Genomic DNA, 17677 nt, shown 5'->3' on the forward strand with positions numbered 1-17677 from the left:
CTTTCCCTTCACCCCATTTTGTTCAAACACGGGATTTAAGTCCCAAGATAGCATTATTTGCTCATTATTTCACAATCCTATAAAATTAAAGTTGCCTTCTTTCAAGAAACAAACCCTAACTCATCCAACATTCAAGATCAAGTTTCAAGAATTAATCAAGAACTTTCTCAATTTCACCAACTAAGGTATGTTAAATGTTCATCCATGGGTCTCTTTCACCCATAGAGTCCAAGTATCCAATTTAAATTCAAAGTCATGATCTTTACAAGTTATTGTGATTTTTAATTGTGATTTTATCCTGAATTACCATGAATTGAAATTCTATACCATGTTTACCTGAAATTGTTGTTGTTATTAAACCCCACATGTTTGAATAATGTTATTCGCTGAATTAAACCATAATCAGTGATGTTGATATTGAAATCATACCATTACTACAAGCTTCAAACTATTTCCATGCTTAGCTTAAACTGTGAACATCAAGTGTTTGATGAAATGCCTACAAGAATGAATTTTGAATAAATGCTTTCACGTTATTTTCCCAAAGTTTTAGTACTATTTTGCTATTATTACTATCCAGTCCTGGGGGTTGTGAATACCCAAAAACTTATATATTGATTTAGTCTCAGTATCTTCAGAATAGTTCTAGATATGTTATGAACATTATCAGTTCAGTCAGTCATCATAATTAGAAAAACTCAGAACGGTTTAGTATTCCAAGTCAGTTTAGTTAGGAATAAGATTTAGCACCGAGCGAGTGCAGGGATGGTGGCTTCCCCGTTATATAGAAAGAGTCGTTAGTAGCTGTCCCTATCCTTCATAACTATGTAGCCAACATAGGCTTTGAGGATTCACCCGTCAGTTTAGGCTTGACTACCTCCCAGGGGTTACCCATTAGTTTAGGCTTGACACCCTTAGTCCTTCGGGGCAGTATATTAGTATAGTGGATCCACACAGCCAGTGTTAGTACCCATGGCATGGTGCTGACACCCTTACAACTGGGGTCACAGGTTTGACCCCAAATTGCTCATTGTGGCATGTCGGTTAGATGATAGCTCCTATGGTCTTATTTTAGTAATCATCTCAATAATTCAGTTTTAATTTTGCTTGACCCTAGCATACAGATATCAGTTATTCATGTATCAGTACTCAGCGTTTCAGTTTATAAATTATATTTAAAATATGTTTTATGCTTGGTCATGTATTCTTAGTATTTACAGATTTCATGCATTCTATACAGTACTTTATGTTATTCATTCTGTCAGTTATTACTCTTGTACATGAAACCATGCATATAAGCCTACCTCATTTAGCATAACATTACATTCAAAGTACTGATCACATACTCATTTCTTGCGCTATGATCTATCATATCATAGGTTCAAACACTCAGTTCTCGAGTCGGGCATAGACCTTCCAGAGTTTCAACCGTAGTAGTGGTGAATCCTCATATTTTGAGGATATAATCTATATCAGTTATTTCATTAGTTCAGTATTTTCCATTCAAATGGATTTAGTTGGGGGTTTGTCCCATCAGCTCCACAGTCAGTTAGTAGAGGCTTTTCAGACTAGTACTGACAGTCAGCTAGTTTTGTTATTATTTTATTTATTTTAGATAGTCGTTTCCAGCAGTTGTTTCTAGATTCATGATCCAGTATTGATTTCAGTTGCTAAAACCTTATGTCTTATCAATTTTTCTATAGCATATGTTATTATATTATTTAGTGCTCACAGCAGGTACCAGCTAATGGGTTAGCTTGTGGTCCCTCGGGATTGTAAGCACCGTGTGATGCCCAAGGTGTACTCTCAGGGCATTACAAACTTTATATCAAATCCTAAGGTTTTAAAGTTTCCTAGGAAGTCTAAAAGTCACGTCAAGTAGAGTCTTGTGCATGGGTGTAAAGTGCGCCACACTTATGAACAAGAGGCTATGAGGCATTTTAAGAAAAGTTTCCCTTATTTTAGTGTTCATGTTGTGCTCTTTGTCTAATCTATTCTCCCTTTCAATTATAGAACATGCCTCCAGAAAGACAAACGGAAGAAGAAATATAAACCAGTCAGCACCTATGCCCGTTTAGGAAGATCCCCTGAATGGGCATATTTCTCATGCAGATTTTAGAGCTACATTCACTACTCTAGCTCACTCTGTTGTGGCTTAGAATGTTCAGCCAACCATTGTTTCGACCAACCCAGTGTCCAATACTGCTGCAGCTAGGATTCGGGACTTTACCCGAATGAATCCTCCTCTATTTTTGGGATCTAAACTAAAGAAGATCCGCAGGAATTCTTAGACATGGTCCAGAAGATAATAGACATTATGGGGGTGACTTCTAGCGGGATTTCTGAATTGGTTGCTTACCAGTTGTAGGATATAGCCCATACCTGGTTTAAGTAGTGAAAAGGGGATAGAGGCGCAGACGTAGGTCCTTTAGAGTGGGAAGAGTTTTCTACAGCCTACTTAGATAGATTCTTTCTGTAGGAGCTGGGAGAAGCCAAAATATTAGAGTTTATCAACTTGAGGCAGGGCAAAATAAGTGTGAAGGAGTATTCCCTTAAGTTTACTCAGTTAGCTTGGTATGTCGTTCATGTGGTGGCTGATAGTAGGTCTAGGTTAAGCAAGTTTATGTCTAGGGTATCTGACAGTGTGTTCAAGGAGTGTAGTACTGCGATGTTAATTAAGAAGATGAAAATATCTAGGCTTATAGTCCATGCTTATGAGATTGGGGAGCATAAGAATAAAGAGAAGAAGAGAGAAAATAAGAGGGCTAGAACAGGTAGCTTTAATTTTACTCAACCAAAGTCAGAAAGTGGAAATCATCCTCAGTTCCATAGAAATTAACTCCTTCCCCATTCTCAGCTAGTGCTCCAGTACCCAAATTTAGAAATAATAATTGGGATAGAGTGCCAAGCTCTAAGTTCCGAGGCATTTTAAATAGTGGTCATACAAATCCTCTTTGCCAGAAATATAGTAAAAACCATCAGGGTGAGTCTAGAGCTGGCAGTGATGTATGTTTTGGGTGTGGCAAGCCAGGCCATTGGATTTAGGAGTATCACGTAGTTGCTCAGAAAGGTAGGGATTTATGCCAATAGGGCCAGTCCCATCAGTCATCAGTTCTAGTCATCCGCTCGACTCAGTAAGGTGCCACTTCTAGTGCTACTAGTGGTTAGCGTAGAACAGGCTCTATGCACTTCAGTCCCAACAAGATCAGAAAAGTTCTCCTGACATAGTTACTGGTAAGTTGCAAGTCTTTCATTTACATGTTTATGCTTTACTAGACCCTGGAGCTTCTGTTTATTTTGTAACCCCTTATATAGCCATCAACTTCGGAGTCAAGTCTCAAAATTTTAGTAGAGCCTTTCTCAGTGTTTACCCCTATGGGTAAGTCTATCATAGACCAGTGGGCATACAGGAACTTCCTGGTTATAGTGTCTCAGAAAGTTACTTCAGTAGACCTTATGGAGTTATAGATCACAGATTTTGACATCATTCTCATCATGGATTAGCTCTATTCATGTTATGCTTCAATTGATTGTAGAAATAGGGTAGTACATTTTCAATTTTCAAATGAACCAGTTCTTGAATAGAGGGGTAGTACTACAGCGCTTAGGGGTCATCTTGATTCGTACCTTAGAGAGAGGAAAATAATATCCAAAGGGTGTATTTATCATCTTATCCAAGTCAAAGACTCTAATTCTGAGACTCTAAATCTTGAGTGAGTTTCAGTAGTGAGGGAATTTCCAGATGTGTTCTCTGAAGATCTTCCCAAAGTTTCTCCCTAAAGGGAAAATTGAGTTTAGAACAGACCTTCTTCCTTATACCCAGTCTATCTCTATTCGACCATATAGAATGCCTCCAGCCAAACTCAAAGAGTTGAAAGAACAGTTGAAAGATCTCCTAGACAAGGGATTCATCAGGCCCAGTATTTTCTTGTGGAGCACACTAGTTCTGTTCGTGCGTAAGAAAGATTATTCTCTTAGAATGTGTATTGACTACTATCAGTTGAACAATGTCACAATCAATAACAAATACCCACTTCCCAGAATTAATGACTTGTTTGACCAACTTTAGGGTGTTAGTTATTTTTCTAAGGTAGACCTCTGATCTAGTTATTATCAGCTAAGAGTAAGAGAATGTGACATTCCAAAAATAGATTTCAGAACTCAGAATTGTCACTTTAAGTTTCTAGTCATGTCCTTTGGTATCACCAATGACCCAGCAGCTTTCATGGACTTGATAAACTGAGTGTTCAAGTAGTATGTGGATATATTCGTTATAGTCTTTATTGATGACATTCTTGTCTATTCCCGTAATGAAAATGATCAGGCAAACCACCTCAAAATAGTATTGTAGACTCCTAGAGCCCATCAGTTGTTCGCTAAATTCAGTAAGTCTAAATTTTGGTTAAGATCAGTACATTTCCTTGGCCATATTATTTTTGGTGAGGGCATTAGAGTTGGTCCTCAAAAGACCGAAGCGGTGAGAAACTGGCCCAGACCCATCTCTCTATTAGATATCAGGATTTTGTTGGGATTGGCTATTTATTATTGGTGGTTTTTTGAAGGATTCTCATCTATTGGGTTCCCTATGTCCAGATTGACTCAGAAGAAAGTTAAGTTCAGTGGTCAGATTCTTGTGAGAAGAGTTTTCAGGAGTTGAAGACCCGACTCACCACAGCCCCAGTTTTGATGCTACCATATGGTTCAGATGGGTTTGTTGTGTACTTTGATGTTTCCAGAGTTGGTTGGGGGTGTGTTTTAATGCAGAAGGCTAAGGTTGTAGCCTATGCCTCTGGAAAGCTTAAGCCCCATGAAAAAAGTTACCCTACCAATGATCTTGAGTTAGCAGCTGTTGTTTTTGCCTTAAAATTTGGAGGCATTATCTATATGGGATACATGTAGATGTGTTCACAGATCACAAAACCTTGTAGTATGTTTTCATAGAAGAATTTGAATCTGCGTCAGAGGATATGGTTAGAATTGTTAAAACATTATGATATGAGTATTTTGTACCACCCGAGCAAGCCAATGTAGTGGCAGATGCCCTAAGTAGATTGTGTATGTGTAGTGTTGCGCATGTTGAGGATGACAAGAAGAAGTTAGTTTAGGAAGTTCATCTACTTTTTAGGTTAGGTGTTCGTTTGGTTGATTCAGCTGAGGGTAGCATTTGGGTTCAGAATAGTTCAGAATCATCTTTTGTTGCTGAAGTGAAAGAAAAATAGGATAAGGATCCTAGTCTGGTAAAGCTGAAGGATTTAGTCAAAGATCAAAAAATAGAGATTTTCTCCCAAGAGGGAGCTAATGTATTGCATTGCCAGGGTAGACTGTGTGTGTCGTGTGGTGATGAGTTGAGACATTAAATTCTTGTAGAATCGCATGGTCCACGTTACTCGATTCATCTAGGGGCCATGAAGATATACCGCCATCTACAGGAAATCAATTGGTGGAGTGGGATGAAGAGAGATACTGTAGAGTTTGTAGCTAAGTGATCTACTTGTCAACACATTAAGATTGAGCATCAGAAGCCTAGTGAGTCTATGCAGGAGTTCAGTATTACCACTTGGAAGTGGGAGGTAGTGATCATGGATTTTATGATAGGTTTTTCACGTACTCGTCATCAGTATGATTCAATTTGGGTCATTATGGACAGGATGACCAAATCAGCCCATTCTTAGCAGTCCATACTTGTTATTCAGCCAAGGACTATGCCAAGCTCTATATTAGAGATTTGGTTAGGTTTTATGGTGTTCCTCTATCTATCATTTAACACAGAGGTACTCAGTTTAGCTCTCATGATTGGAAAGCTTTTCAGAAGGCTCTTGGTACCCAAGTTCACCTCAGTACAGCCTTCCACCCTCAAAAAGATGGTCAAGTAGAGAGGACCATTCAGACCCTTGAGGACATGTTGAGAGCATGTGTGTTTTACTTTAAGGATAATTGTGATGACCACTTACCTTTGATTGAGTTCACGTATAACAATATCTATTATTCCAGTATTCAGATAGCTCTGATTAAGGCTCTATATGGAAGGAGATAAAGATCTCTAATTGGTTGGTTTGAGATAGGTGAAACTGCTTTGATAGGATCTGATTTAGTATTTGATGCTTTGGAGAAAGTTTAGCTAATTCGGGAGAGGCTTAAGGCAGCCCAAAGACAACAAAAATCATATGCAAATGTAAGGAAAAAGGATCTAGAGTTTGAGATTAGAGATTTTTTAATCTAAAAATCTCTCCCATGAAGGGGGTAAAGAGGTTCGGTAAGAAGGGGAAGCGTAGTCCGCAATAAATTGGCCCTTAGAGAATTTTGAGTTATTTGAGAAAGGTGGCTTATGAGCTTAAGTTGCCTACAGACTTAGCATCAGTGCACCCAGTATTCCATATCTCCTTCTTAAAGAAGTGTACAGGTGACCCGGATGTAGTTGTTCCCTTAGAAAGCATAGATGTTCAAAACAACCTTTCTTACAAAGAAATTCTAGTCGAAATCCTTGATCGATGAATTCATAGACTAAGGAACAAAGAAGTTCCCTTAGTCAAGGTTCTTTGGTGGAATCAGTTTGTTGAGAGATCCACTTGGGAGGTCGAAGCAAACATGCGTACCAAGTACCCTCATATTTTCTCCGCAAACTCAGATTCAGCTTAAGGTAACAATCTTCTTAAAATTTCTCTTTTCCATGCTCAGTTTTAACTGTATATCATTCTCACGTCAATCATGTATTCACAGATCAGTTCAGTCATGTGTCATGTTTCATACCCAGTCATATAATCATGTTTTCATAATGTATATTCAGCATGTAACCTAAATACCTCAGTGCTTTCAGCTTAACCAATCTCATTCGAGGACGAATGTCCTCAAGGGGGAGATATAGAAATACCCCAAAAATCCAAACCTATATTAGAGCCATGTTTCAAGCTCATTAAAATTACATTGTAGTTGTTTGGTAGTTTTATCAGTGAGTTTGATGTATATTAAGGCCTCAAATAACTCCCAGCTATTAGATGGATCAAAATATTCTTTACCGATTGAGTTTTCGCGAAGAATATTGTTTTAATCAACTTCAAATGAGCTTATCTTTTATTCTACTCAGAATTTTCCAGCTCAAGACCCACCAAATGATAGTAAATTCAATTATCTTTCTAAGGATACCAATTTTTCCTTAATCCAATACTTGGCTGAGAAGTTGTGGCACTTTTAGTGAAAATAGTAGCCCAACGCGATAAGGACGCATCGCGGTGATGCCAAAACCACATTCTTCCTTTTCCAATGGACCACTGCGATAATGCCACATCGCGCCAAGGGGAAAATTCGCGTTTAGTGAGGCACCTTGATGGCACCGCATCGCGCCAAGGTGCCAATTCAGAATTGTCCATTTCCAGTGGTGTAACACGATAGCACCGCGTTACGCTATTGGACAAAATAAGGATTGTCCTTTTCCAGTGGCCCGATGCGATTGCACCGCATCGCGCTGAAGGCCAAAATCAGGATTTTCAGTTCCAGTTTCAAATTTTAATTCCCCAAAGGCATTTAAGTCCTTTCCCTTCACCCCATACACGGGATTAAGTCCCAAGAGAGCATTATTTTCTAATTATTTCACAATCCTCTCAAATTAAAGTGTCCCTCTTTAAAGAAACAAACCCTAACTAATCCAACATTCAAGATCAAGCTTCAAGAACTTTCTCAATTTCACTAACTAAGGTATGTTAAATGTTAATCCATGGGTCCCTTTCACCCATGGAGTCCAAGTATCCAATTTTAAATTCAAAGTTGTGATCTTTACAAGTTATTATGATTTTTAATTGTGATTTTAACCATGAATTGAAATTCTATAACATGTTTCCATGAAATTGTTGTTGTTAAACCCCATATGTTTGAATATTGCTATTCATTGATTTAAACCATAATCAGTGATGTTGATGTTGAAATCATGCTATTACTACAAGCTTTAAACTATTTCCATGCTTTGCTTAAACTATGAACATCAAGTGTTTGATGAAATGGCTACAAGAATAAATTTTGAATAAATGCTTCACATTATGTTCCCAAAGTTTTAGTACTATTTTGTTATTATTGCTATCGAGCCCTAGGGGTTGTAAATACCAAAAAACTTAGTTGTTTACTTAGTCTCAGTATCTTCAAAATAGTTCCAGATATGTTATGAGCTTTATCAGTTCAGTCAGTCATCGTAATCAGCTAAACTCAGAACAGTTCAGCAGTCCGAGTCAGTTGGGAGTGTAATTTAGCACCGAGCGAGTGCAAAAATGGTGGCTTCCTCATTAAATAGGCAGAGTCGTTAGAAGCAGTACCTGTACTCCAGAAATATGTAACTAGCGTAGGATTTAAGGAGTCTTCCAAGGGGTCACCTGTCAGTTTAGGCTTGATACCCTTAGTCTTTCGGGACAGCATATCAGTAAAGTGGATCCACACAACCAGTGTTAGTACCTGTGGCATGGTACTGACACCCTTTCAACTGGGGTCACAGTTTTGACCCCAAATTGCTCATTGGGGTATGTCGGTTAGATGATAGCTCCCATAGTCTCAGTCCAATAATCAGCTCAGTAATTTAATTTCAGTTTTCCTTGACCATAGCATACAGATATTAGTTATTCATGTATCAGTACTCAGTGTTTCATTTTACAGATTATATTCAGAATATGCGTTATGCTTGGTCATGTATTCTCAGTATTTACAGATTTTATGTATTTTATACAATACTTTATGCTATTTATTCAGTCAACTATTACTCCCATACATGAAACTATGCATATTAGCCTACCTCATTTAGCATACCAGTACATTCAAAGTTCTGATTGCATACTCGTTTCTTGCGCTATAATGTATCATATCATAGGTTCAGGCGCTCAGTTCTTGGTTCGTGTATAGACATTGCAAATTTTCAGCCGTAGAAGTGGTGAGTCCTCATATTTCGAGGACATGGTCTATTTACCTCAGCTATTTCATTAGTTTAATATTTTCCATTCAGATGGAGTTAGTTAGGGGTTATTCCCATCAGCTCCACAGTCAGTTAGTGGAGGCTTTTCAGACTAGTACAAGCAAGCAGGCAGTTTTGTTATTATTTTATTAGTTTCAGATAGTCTTTTCGAGCAATTATTTCCAGATTCATGATCCAGTGTTGATTTATGTTGCTAAAACCTTATGGCTTATCAGTTGTTCTTTTGTATATATTATTATACTATTTAGTGCTCACAGCAGGTACCAGCTCATGGGTTAGCTTGTGGTCCCTCGGAATTGTAAGCATCGTGTGGACCCCAGGGTATACTGTCAGGGTGTTACATTATTCTTTTATTAGGTTACATATTTTTACTATTTTTTGAAATACCTTTACATACTTTGATGATTGATACTATTGTATTGGATTTTTTATTTTGTATTCAATTAGAGATTTTGGATTTTACTCTTTCATCATTATGAAATTAATTACATGCGTTTTTTACTTATTATTATGGGTTGTTGCATGAACATGAGTGGCTAATTTCCTTGACAAGGGTTGTGGGAACCCTGGCAAATTAGCTACGTAAAGTAAGTAAGAGATTCATCTATTCTACTTTAGTTGCGTGTATTGCAACCTTCTTCATATTTATTGAACCCAAGCTACTGCAGAAGCTTGGAAATTGCCTGTATTTGAGAACTTCCTCACAAGGGAGTTTGAGATTGGTAAAAGGAGGTTACAACAGTGATTTGAGGTTATCAGTCCTTGTCTAATCAACTCAAGACTCGAAAGGTTAGAGTTGTACTGAGGTTATAGACAAAGGACAGCAAGGAAACACCCTGAGATTCAAAAGGTAAAGGGTGAAATCTATCAATGCGTTCACAAGACGGTTGGTTGTACATAGCTTGTCATATTTGCATGTAGAGCTGGAGTTTAGGTGGATTGAACACTAGAATCTTACGTAATTGTGAAGCCAGGGGGAACACAATCCTAATGTTCATCTTCTAATGTTTAAAAACTCAAGAAGTCAAGTTTAGTTACTTATTGTTGACTTCAAATTCTCCCCTTCTACTTTTTTGTATTGGTCGTGGATTTCACGAAATTTGAGATACTGTTCAATGTTTTTCCTATGGGTTTGACCCAACCTGAGTTGGGTTACTATATTTGGCATCAACCACAGCATACTTCTTTAGAGGTTAGTTTTAGAAGAAATCACCTACCCCACTGCTCCTGATTAGTCTTGGGTGCGGGGGCATTGGTTGAAAAAGGTGTAGGCACTGATGAACGACTCTAAAATTGAGAGTAATTTCCCATTCTAACATATGCCATCTATAATTAAACTATTTTGTCCTAGCCCTTTTAGTCTCCCTTTCTCTTTCCCTTAATTTCTCAGCTTTAATCTACTAAGTATAGGTCATTAATCGACCAATATTCATATCCCAAACAATATTGCAGTCCTACACTCCTTTAATACTATGTAAGACACTCTAATGAAAAATTTACTCATACGAGCCCTAGAATTCGATAACAACTCAGGTACATAGTTAGAAAGCTGAGTGAACTTCAGGAAATATTCTTTTCCCGACATAGAACCCTGCCTAGTGTTCATAAACTCCTCTACCTTAGCCTCCCTCATCTCTCGAGGAAAGAACTTGTCCATAAAATCCATCCAAAAACATATTCCAAGTCATTGGAGCTACACTCTCACCCCTACCTTTCTTTCACATAGTAACCTAGTCACCAGCAATATCCTTCAGCTGATTAGATGCCATTTCCACACTTTTCTTTCTTTAACAAGTAAAATCTGAGTGATTTTCTCCACTTCATCAATGAAAATAGTGGATCCTCAATCACCTTCGACCCAAAGAACTCGAACCGATTCATCCTCCTGAAATATCAAACCTTGGTTGCACCTAAGTTACCATTTTTCTAAATTAGGACTGTTGTTGGCGGATTACCCTAAGCATTATCATTTACATCCTGAGCTAACACATGGAACGCAACCTGAAACTCAGCATAGGAGACATTTTCATTTAAAGGGTCTACATATGGTAATGGTGGTAGTTGATCCTTATTTTTACAGACTAATCTCTATAAGGAGGCATTCTCTATCACGTGAAAATACAAGTTAGAGAAGATAGAGGTAACTTCAAATAACTATATAGATCGTTAAAGAAGGGATAGTTCCTAATATGGCCTATAGCCTCTCGCTATAAGTGTGGCGTGCTTCACATCTATGATCAAGACTCTACGTAATGGTGGCTTGTCAAACTCCCAAGGACTCTTTAAAACCTTAGGCTATGATACCAAGTTTGTAATGCCCTAAAGATACCTTGGACGTCACAAGATTCTTAGGACTACAAGTATCCCCAAAGCTAACCTATGATATCTATAAAACTCTAAAGCATGATTAAATAAACCTAAAATTGAGTGGAAATTGAAAAGTTCTAAACCAAGTTCAATTAGACAAATAATCTCATGAAAATATTGTAAAGTCAATATCGACTAAAACTCATCAGAATTTGAAAGAAAATAAATTAACCTAACTAGCTAGTTTTGACTAGCCTCTAGTGCACTGAAGAGCCACTGCGACAGACCCAACTGACCCAAAGAACTGAAAAATATAAGTCTAAATTGAAAGTAACTAAATATCTAAAAATAAGCATATTCTTGGCCCTAGAAATATAAGGACTCACCAATTCACGTTATGTAGAAGGTCGTGATCGTGACTAATAGTACTGCTAAGGACGAACACCGAAACCTACATTATGAAATAATGTAGCCACACAAACATATATATGGTCAGTACTTCTTGATGTACTGAGTATATGAAAGTGAATGCAATAAGTAAAACTAAGATTGATCATAATCATAAAACATGCATGCTAAGTGTCAATAGACTCACCATGATCATGAAAGAAACTAAAAACTAAATTAGCATAAGCATAAGTCATAGAACAACATCTGAGTAAAGTTTGTGAGCCATTACACTTAGTTTCTAAAATATTAGTTACTATGGTAGATTCTTATAACCGACATAAATTATATAAACTAGCATGGAGGCCAATGTCTTACCCACGTTTGGAAGAGTTGTTTTATCATTTCCATCAGTATAAAACCTTAACTAGAGTGATCACTAAACTTAGCCCATTTGGTAAAGGGAGACACTCTCTAGTGAGGCCCCTTAACCCTATGGTGGCACATAGTTTCTAGGAAATAGGATGCACTAAACCCATATTTCCCTCAGTGTAAAATACCACTCCCAAAATATATATACACTTATGCTCATACTTATGAAATTTACCTTGAAATAAGCATATAACTTTATAAAACTGAAAACCAACTATGTTTCTCTTGCTAAAGTCATTATCTCCTCCTTTATTCTTGCATGCTTGTATGTATTCATCAGTGATCAAGTAAGCTCCTTATACAGTTTGGTGTTTAAAAATCCTCCCAACTTGTTTCATGCATTGTCAATCATCAAAACATCATAGAACCCAACAAACAGTGCACCACAAAGTGTCAATTAGTAAAAGAGAAAATATATAGATAATCCCTTTAAAATTTGAAGTTCCAATGACTCATCGAATGAAAAAATCATAATCAGGTAACCGAATAGACAGTTAGAGATATCCAAACTATAAGAAATTCAAAACATATAATTTTCCATATAATTGGACTCAAGTTTATTCATCTGGGAAGGGTGACATGTGTGGTTTCCAAGCTAAATCCTACCTTGTAGAGATAAAAATAAGACTATTTCCGGTAGTTTAGCAAGAAAATGCCTGAGAAGCCATGTCTTTCAGTGTTTTTCCACCTATTTAGATATCATTTAAAAGTTAAAACTAGAATTGTTGGGGCACTCAATAATGATTATCCCTCCAAAAATTGGTGCATGCCACTATTTGCAGCACGCACATGGTATTCATTAATAAAAGGAAAAAGAAAATTTTTCTTCTTGTTCACAGTATGGTTGTGTGTATTTTTCCAAAACTTTTGTTACCATTTTATATTAAAAACAAGTTCGTGCTTTGGTTTTGTACTTCGATGTGGGAGTTTCTCGCTCCTTTTCATCAACTTTTTTTAAGACATTAAAGTATATAGATGAGATAAAAGCATTACAGTATATGCAAAATATTTGGTAGAAAGATATATGAGATATGTAGATAAAAAATTTAATTTTTTAGAAATGTTTCAATATCATTGCTTATGGAAGTTCTTATCTTAATTTTGTTGTGTAAGATTATGAAATGAGTAAAATAACTTGACTATAGCATGGTAAAGACTTAAGAACCATATCAGGCAAATAATTTTGAATTCCTTTTCAATACACAAGGGGCCAAAAAAGGAAATGAGGAGAGGGATAATGGTGAATTAAACTCAAACCACTCGTGGTGTGAAAGACTCCCATCGATATCACTAAACTGTAAATTAACTCACAATACCTACTGTGTGAAAGATTCTCATCAATACCACTAAACTTTATACTCTAAACACTTATTATGTGAAAACTCTTAGTGATACCACTAAACTATAAAGTCATAACGCCTATTGTGTAGAAGACTCCCATCGATATCACTAGACAGTAAAATCACAACACCTATTGTGTGAAAGACTCATTGATACCACTAAAATGTAAACTCACAATACATATTATGTGAATAACTCTCATAAATACCACTACACTATAAACTTACAACACCTCTAATGTGAAACACCTCACTGAGACATCTAAACTATAAACTCACAACACCATTATGTGAAAAATCCTCATCGATGCCACTTAACTATAACCTTGATTTACAATCCCCTTTTCTAAGTTATCTTTTGGATGTGTCTGAATATGAAATATATTTTATTTTAATTTTTGATCAAAATAGGAATTTTCTAGATGATTGGTGTGGCTATCCGTCTAAGAAAAATTGATTATTTTGTTATATATTTCATTCTGTAACTGTTTAGTGCCCCTTTTTTTGCTACTATATACCTATCTGAAAATGAATTATGATAATGTATAACATTTATATGTTGGAAAATTCAATATCCCCACCAGGTTAATATCAACACTAAATAGCAATAACGAGTAACAACGATACCAAATATTATAATGATTGAAAAAACATAGTACCCAAAAAGAGTATTACAATAATACTAATTACAACTTGATAGTGTCAAAATACTACTACTCGAATAAAAGAAACAACACCCTTTTATTTCACAAAACTCACTACAATATTACTCCCACACTATTTCCACACAAACTAAAAAATAGCTTGTGGATTACTCTCAACTCTCCATTGATTTCTCTCTGTTTTTTGGTGTGTTTGAAATGATAAGTTGTTGCTTTTATTTATAGCCAAGGCAGCCTCCATATCAACTAATCAAATTGCTTGGCTATTTCCAATTTGCAATCTTTGAGCAAACTGTCAGCGTCCAAAACAAATTGTTATTGCCCGAAAAATGATTTGAAAGCTTCTTGCTTTGTTTTCATTCAATTTTTTAATTTCTTTTATTATGATCATTCTACAAATCCTTTCCTTAAATTTGATTTTTCTTCTTCATTCCAACACTTGATCTTAATATCTGAAAGTCATCAAACTTGAGGGGCTTTATAAAAATATATGCAACTTGATCATGAGACCTCATATACTTAAGTTATACCTCCTTTTTGGCAATGCATTCTCTGATAAAGTAGTACCTGGTGTCTATGATATACTGAATTCTTGGCAAGATCTTATGTTGATTTGTTATAAACACAAATCATTGTGGCTTAAATCTATGCTAAATAATGCTCCTTCAATAATATTCTCAACCAAGTGGCATGACACATACTAAACATTGTTGCTATATATTCAACTTCACAAGTCGAGAAAGTAACAATGGATTGTTTCTTTCAGCCACAAGAAATAACACAATCACCCAAGAACAACATAAAACCTGATGTGCTTTATCTATCATCCACATCTTCCGCATAATCATTATCACAAAATCCCATAAGATTAAAATTATCAAAAGAATAATAAAATGGCCAAAGGTCAATTGTACCTTTTTGGTAATGGAGAATTCTTCTAGCAACCTTTCAGTGAGTGGAGGTAGGAGCTTTCAAGACACAATGTGATACTGTCAAATCTTTCTCATGGAGCATAACTTAGTGTTTAAAATTACTTGCACTAAGTCTTGTATCTAAGGGAAGAGTTATAAAATATCTCATAAATCAAAACATAATGTGGTAATGTAAACTCTTTCCCCTAGGGTGCAACTTATTGCTTGAAAGCTCTTGGTCTAAGTCTTGCCTCTAAGAGAAGAGTTATAAAGAATCTCATAAATCAATACACAATGTGGTGGTGTCAACTCTTGACCATGGAGCATAACTTATTGTTTGATAGTCCTTGGACTGAGTCGTACCTCTAAGACAAGAGTTATAGAGCATTTCATAAGTAAATAAACACAATGTGTTAGTGTTGAATCATGACCAATGTACGGAACTTGTTTGAAAATTATTGGGATACATCGTGTCTCTAAGAAAAGATTTGTAGAACATCACAGAAATGATGACATAACATGGTAGTGCCAACTCTTGCCCGTGAGGCATAATTTATTGTTTGAAAGTCCTTAAGCTAAATCTTGCCTCTAAAGCAACATCTCATAACTGAAGATATAACATGGTAGTATCAACTCTTGCTCGAAGGGTATAAATTGTTGTTTGAAAGTCCTTGAGCTAAGTCTTGCCTCAAAGGCAAGAGTTGTGGAATATCTCATAATTGAAAACATAACGTGGTAGAGTCAACTCTTAACCTTGGGGCATAATTTGTTGTTTGAAAGTCCTTGAGTGTCTCTAAGGTAAGAGTTATAGAACATCTCATACATCAAAATACAATATGATAGTGACAACTCCTACCCATGAAACGTAACTTCTTCTTTGAAAGTCATGAGTTTTGCCTCTACAATGTGGTAGTTTCAGCTCTTGCTCATGAGCCGTAACTTGATTGGAAGAAATCGAAGAAAAAAACTAATTAAAATTGCAAAAAAGAAGAAAACTATTTTTTTTTAAAAATCTAAGGAATTAAAAAAGAAAAATAAAGCAAATATAGAAGCTGGGGGAGAAAAGAAAAAAATAAAGTTCGAGAAAAAATAGAAAAAGAGAAAAAAAAAATAAAAACTGAGAAAAATTAAAAAAGAAAAAAGAGAAAAAAATAAATATCAAAGAAAAATAAAAAGGAGAAAAAATAAAATAAATAAATAAATAAATAGAAGTTGAGAGGAGAAAAGAAACAAATAAGAATTGAGAAAATGTAAAAAGAAAAAAATAAATAAAAATAAAAGTAAAATAAAAAAAGAAAATTTTTTCTAAAAAAAAAAATAAAAGTTGAGTGGAGAAAGGGAAAAAAATGTAACGATTGAGAAAAACTGGAAAAAAAAAGAGAGAGAGAGAGAAAACAAAAGATAACGATTAGAGTAAAATAAAAAAGAGAAAAAAAAATAAAAGTTGAAAGATAAAAAAGTACGAAGTTATTTAGAAATATTTAAGATATTGAGAGGTAAAATAGATAATTATGCTATATTAAAAGAAAAAAAAATAGTTTTGTAAGGTCATTGACAAAAAAACAGTCACTTAGGTCACTTATATAGTTTACTAAGTTCATAGAAGTTCTAAAGACTGCTGGCTGAAAATAAATCATAATCTAACACCCGAATACACAGCTAGAGAATATCCAAACATTAAAAAAATTTAGGAGGTAAGATTTTCCATGATTAGATTGCCCAAACAAGTGAGTAGGTGCATCATGCCTAAGGCAACTCGAGTTCAGTCAATAGATAAGTGAAGTCTGAAGAGACTGATTTGTTTGATTTCCTAGCTAAAATCAACCTTTGTGAAAATATAGTAAAGGCTATTTAGGTCAAGCTCAAATATTTAATAGATACTGCCATAAGAACTATAAAAAGAAAAAATACAAGCAAGTTTGAGAAACCACGTGTTTTAGTTTTTGGCCACCTATTCACATTGCATTAAAACGTTGAAACTAGAATTGCTGGGGTACTAAATAAAGAGTAACCCCTCCAAAAATTAGCGTATGTCATTAATTGCAGGGTGCACACGGTATGCTTTAGTAAAAGGCGAAAAATAGTTTGCCATGTGCTTTTGCTTTCTGTTCCGATGTGGGTGTTGCTCATTCCTATTCCTCAACTTTTTTAAGTCATCAAATTATTTAGCTCTCCTTCTTCTTCTCTTTATCATTTCCTTCATTTATTATATGGGGGGGAATAGAAAAAGAAAATCTATATAAGAGATAAAAATATTTGCAAGAAATGGAAATTTCTGGTAGGAAGATATATGAGATTATATTGATTCAAAAATTAAATTCTAAAAGTGTTTTACATCTTTGCCTGTAGAAGTTCTCAACTTAGTTCTACTTTATAATATACAATTTACAAGATGAGTAAAACTACTTGACTACAACAAGGAGAAGATTGAAACCTTATCAGATCAACAATTATGAATTCCTTTTCAAATATACACGAGGTTGAAAAAACAAATGGGAGAGGACAGTGCTGACTTGAACCCACAACACCTGCTATATGCACAACATCTATCGTGTGAAAGACTCACTGAAATCACTAAACTGCAATCTTATAACATGTGGTCGGAAAAAACCGACCACATTTTATTCTTTTTTTAAAAAAAATAAAAAAGCGACCACAAGTGGTCACTTTTGTATTTGAACATTTCAAAAAAAA

The 17677-nt window shown here is 35.5% G+C and overlaps 1 pseudogene; it reads right to left on the minus strand.

The window, feature by feature from the left end:
- Positions 1 to 16974: 16974 nt before the first annotated feature.
- Positions 16975 to 17099, minus strand: LOC124899959 (annotated as a pseudogene).
- Between the last annotated feature and the right edge of the window lie 578 nt (positions 17100 to 17677).

The sequence above is a fragment of the Capsicum annuum genome, chromosome 6 (genome assembly GCF_002878395.1).
Source record: "Capsicum annuum cultivar UCD-10X-F1 chromosome 6, UCD10Xv1.1, whole genome shotgun sequence".
Classification (NCBI taxonomy): Eukaryota; Viridiplantae; Streptophyta; class Magnoliopsida; order Solanales; family Solanaceae; genus Capsicum; species Capsicum annuum.